The sequence below is a fragment of the Amia ocellicauda genome, chromosome 2, assembly GCF_036373705.1.
Source record: "Amia ocellicauda isolate fAmiCal2 chromosome 2, fAmiCal2.hap1, whole genome shotgun sequence".
Lineage (NCBI taxonomy): Eukaryota > Metazoa > Chordata > Actinopteri > Amiiformes > Amiidae > Amia > Amia ocellicauda.
In genome coordinates this window covers 10,415,010-10,420,424 of record NC_089851.1, presented here as the reverse complement: position 1 = coordinate 10,420,424, position 5,415 = coordinate 10,415,010, and positions in this window count along the sequence as shown.

Sequence of the window (5,415 nt, the reverse complement as noted above, 5' to 3'; positions counted from 1 at the left end):
TTTTATTTTCACTTCAAACTACCCTTGTATATGAAGAAGAGCATTGCTTTAAAGCCCATAGAGCTTTCCTTTGACTTATAGATGCATTGTAACCTACCTCCTATTTGAATTGGTTTGTCCCACCTTCCCCTCCAGTTGGCAAGGATATAAAACCTGCTCTGCAATGACAAAGTGTAAATTACATTTGAATTCCGATACAAACATAAATATTTCTTTCCAGGTAAGCATGTCCAATTCTCGGCCGTGTGTTTGTCTTTCTGCTCAGCAGGAATGAAGGATACTGGGATAAAAGCACTTTATGGCTTTACAAGAATTACCTTGAAAATAAACACAGAGGAATAAATAAGCCCTTGAATTAAGCTCTTTGAATAGCTCTTGCTTTCTTATCTGGCTGGGCGTCTTTCTTTACTTTACAACTGTGTCGCTTTGTTGGAGAGTGTTTTCAGGAAAAACACACAGTTGTAAAATTATATGTCGCATTATGGACATAAAAGCATCATTAGATGAAAAGAATACGACAGGCTTATTATGTATCAGTTTCTGTGGCAGCTGGCAACCATAGACAGGAGGCACTGTGTTTTAAACCATCAGATATCTCTTAAAACAGGCTGCGTAGCTTTCAATCAATTTTGTGGTGCTGCTGGAAGAAGAGTGGTCTTCTCACCACCTGGATAGTAGTGCACTGTTGCTCTTACAGGGTAATTTATATGCTGGTTGATTGTTGATATTGTTTATCTACCAGTTCCACCATGGTTACCCAAAACACGTTCCTCATGTGTAAAAGTGATGTTTGCTGGCAGAAAATGTAATTAAAGGTGTCATATCCAGACTTTTGCTACTGCCTAATGGTTATAAGTTTCCCGTTATCAACTGCTTCCATTGGAGGAAGGCTCCTTTTGGCTGGGCTTGGGCTGTAACCCCTGTGTCACATTGAGGACTTATCCCACACTTTTCCTGGTTTCTGTTGTAAGGATTGACTGTTGAAAATATTTGTCATTGCATACTTGGTATCCTTCAGTTTGATTCTTGCTGATGATCCCTTCTCATTTTAAATACTGCCTGTATTGTGTTTGATTGTGTTAAAGCGACATTTTCTATGCGTAGTAAAGGAATAAAAGACATGGACTTAAAAAAGAGATATCCTCCACCTGAAAAAACATGCAAAATGTCCTCATTTGGCCATGCAGAGGAGTTTCATGTGGTTTCTTGACAGTTTATTGTAAGTATCTTTTTTTTTGGTGGTTTCTTGGAAGTTTATTATAAGAAATAAAGACAGGAAATATTTTTACTGCCCTAGGTTAGCTTACTGAAAAGCAGATTTAGAAATGGGTTACCGCCTTGCCATAGAATTGGAAACAGAAAAAGAGTTAAACATCTGTGGATATAATACAACAATTTGGAAATGTAAAACGAAAAACAAAGCCAGCATTCATTTTCAGTCTGAAACCAATACAAAGCAGAGCGAGGAAGTAATCTATTAAGAAACTTAATATTACAAAATAAACCTATTATGTCAGATACAGAGCAGGGTGTTGTTGCTCCACACCAGAAACACGTATAGATCAGGTCCTGGTATTTTTTCAGCTACGATAACAGGGTGAACAATTTGATGGTGTTTTGGTTGAAGCAAAGCTCACTTTTTCCACTGAAAAATATGCATGAAACAGTTCAATATCACATAAAAATCACATATCACAACATAATTTTCACAGACTGTATAGAATAGATGTAGTATATTAATAACAATTATTATAATAATAATAAGATGATGATGATACATGTGAAGAGAGGTGCTCTGTTGAAGATCCGGTTTACCTCACACAAATTGGCCCTTTTCTTTGCAGTGTATCCATCTGGACTGAAGACGAAAGTGTGGGGAATAGGAGCTGGTCTTGAAAAAAGCATTTGCATTGTCTGGCCTAATTTTACTTGATAAATGATTTTATGATTTGTGTTTAACTGACTCATGTGCGTTCCATGTGCAACAGCATGGTATGAATACAGTAGAACAATATGGGCTACCTCTAATTAATGTCTCTGCTGGAATTTAACTATAAGGTAACTAATTACTTCAATATGGTAGGAGGTCATATTTCTTCATCATATAGGAAATACTTTCTTTCTAATTCAGAGCATTTCTTTGTTCTTTTATTTCATTCGTATTTTTCTTTATCCTTTTTTTTTGTAAATGGAATTCGCAAGTGGAAAAAAAGTGTTCTGTTCTTTGTCAAGTCACTTGCCATGCAAGCATCTTGGGTTTGTCCATCTACATCTTCGGTAGATGAGATAACTGTGGTGCACTTGCTTAGCAGGCTTCAGGCCTTATTCACGTGAATATGATTAATGCAGATAAAGAAAAACCGCTATGAAGTCTAATAAAGTAAATTTGTGTTGTGTGAGGGGAGGATATCCTCTTAAAATGACTGTTTATAATAAATGATAGTACAGTGAGGGAAAAAAGTATTTGATCCCCTGCTGATTTTGTACGTTTGCCCACTGACAAAGAAATGATCAGACTATAATTTTAATGGTAGGTGTATTTTAACAGTGAGAGACAGAATAACAACAAAAAAATCCAGAAAAACGCATTTCAAAAAAGTTATAAATTCATTTGCATGTTAATGAGTGAAATAAGTATTTGACCCCTTCGACTTTTAGTACTTGGTGGCAAAACCCTTGTTGGCAATCACAGAGTTCAGACGTTTCTTGTAGTTGGCCACCAGGTTTGCACACATCTCAGGAGGGATTTTGTCCCACTCCTCTTTGCAGATCCTCTCCAAGTCATTAAGGTTTCGAGGCCACAGATTTTTTATGGGATTAAGGTCTGGAGACTGGCTAGGCCACTCCAGGACCTTAATGTGCTTCTTCTTGAGTCACTCCTTTGTTGCCTTGGCTGTGTGTTTTGGGTCATTGTCATGCTGGAATCCCCATCCACGACCCATTTTCAATGCCCTGGCTGAGGGAAGGAGGTTCTCACCCAAGATTTGATGGTACATGGCCCCGTCCATCGTCCCTTTGATGCGGTGCAGTTGTCCTGTCCCCTTAGCAGAAAAACACCCCCCAAGCATAATGTTTCCACCTCCATGTTTGACGGTGGGGATGGTGTTCTTGGGGTCATTCCTCCTCCTCCAAACACGGCGAGTTGAGTTGATGCCAAAGAGCTCGATTTTGGTCTCATCTGACCACAACACTTTCACTCAGTTCTCCTCTGAATCATTCAGATGTTCATTGGCAAACTTCAGACGGGCCTGTACATGTGCTTTCTTGAGCAGGGGGACCCTTCGGGCGCTGCAGGATTTCAGTCCTTCACGGCGTAGTGTGTTACCAATTGTTTTCTTGGTGACTATGGTCCCAGCTGCCTTGAGATCATTAACAAGATCCTCCCGTGTAGTTCTGGGCTGATTCCTCACCGTTCTCGTGATCATTGAAACTCCACGAGGTGAGATCTTGCATGGAGCCCCAGACCGAGGGAGACTGACAGTTGTTTTGTGATTCTTCCATTTGCAAATAATCGCACCAACTGTTGTCACCTTCTCACCAAGCTGCTTGGCGATGGTCTTGTAGCCCATTCCAGCCTTGTGTAGGTCTACAATCTTGTCCCTGACATCCTTGGACAGCTCTTTGGTCTTGGCCATGGTGGAGAGTTTGGAATCTGATTGATTGATTGCTTTTGTGGACAGGTGTCTTTTATACAGGTAACGAGCTGAGATTAGGAGCTCTCCCTTTAAGAGAGTGCTCCTAATCTCAGCTCGTTACCTGTATAAAAGACACCTGGGAGCCAGAAATCTTGCTGATTGATAGGGGATCAAATACTTATTTCACTCATTAACACGCAAATCAATGTATAACTTTTTTGAAATGCGTTTTTCTGGATTTTTTTGTCTCTCACTGTTAAAATACACCTACCATTAAAATTATAGACTGATCATTTCTTTGTCAGTGGGCAAACGTACAAAATCAGCAGGGGATCAAATACTTTTTTCCCTCACTGTATGTCATGATTTGGTGAACTCTTGGACTAAGGTCTTCTTTAGAAACCACTTGGCTGTACTCCAGTAGGAGTCATGCTGAAGACACATTTATTTGACCAATTAATTCCTTTGTTTTGTTCTATGGATTATAATGGGAAGAGTAACAGTACCTTGAAAGCTAGTAACTGAGTGAAGAGTACATTGAAGTGTGGGCATCAAATCAACTTTGAGTTAAAAGTTACCTCCTATTAGGAAACGTCCCAAGCTACTATAGTTGTAACCTTTTCATGGTAAATATCTCCCATTTTTTAAAAGCGGTGTAAAAGTATAAAAGCAAAATAGTCCACTGATAATAATTGAAGATTGGCCTGTATATGTAATGTTGTTTTTATGATCTTGTCCTGACTAGTGATAGATTTAGTTGTTCCATCTGTTTGCGTTTTGTGTGGGAGTTTTGGATTCAAGACTTTATGAATGACCTTACTTTCCGAAAAGCTTGTTCGAAATCTTGTTGCTTTTTTGTGTGTTTTCTGTTTGTTTTGTTTTGTTTTTTGTCCTGCAGTTATTGAATGGAAACCAAAGAGAAAATTGCATGCAGCATAATTAATGGTTCCACATTTAAATCATGGCGGTTATTCAGTAAAGAAAGCAGAAGACATTGCAACACCATCTGAACTTCAGCTGAACCTAAAAGATGGATAACAGCTTTATATTTTGTGAGGCCATACGTTCTGGGATGAATTGTTTTCTTAGTTTTCTTGTTTCATTCTCAAAAGTGAGAATACAATGTTAAATCAAAAAGTAAACAATAAATGGCTGTGGTTAAGGAACAGGATTTGAGTAATTACAGTGAGGGAAAAAAGTATTTGATCCCCTGCTGATTTTGTACGTTTGCCCACTGACAAAGAAATGATCAGTCTAAAATTTTAATGGTAGGTGTATTTTAACAGTGAGAGACAAAAAAATCCAGAAAAACGCATTTCAAAAAAGTTATACATTGATTTGCATGTTAATGAGTGAAATAAGTATTTGATCCCCTATCAATCAGCAAGATTTCTGGCTCCCAGGTGTCTTTATACAGGTAACGAGCTGAGATTAGGAGCACTCCCTTTAAGAGAGTGCTCCTAATCTCAGCTCGTTACCTGTATAAAAGACAACTGTCCACAAAAGCAATCAATCAATCAGATTCCAAACTCTCCACCATGGCCAAGACCAAAGAGCTGTCCAAGGATGTCAGGGACAAGATTGTAGACCTACACAAGGCTGGAATGGGCTACAAGACCATCGCCAAGCAGCTTGGTGAGAAGGTGACAACAGTTGGTGCGATTATTCGCAAATGGAAGAAACACAAAATAACTGTCAGTCTCCCTCGGTCTGGGTTTCCATGCAAGATCTCACCTCATGGAGTTTCAATGATCACAAGAACGGTGAGGAATCAGCCCAG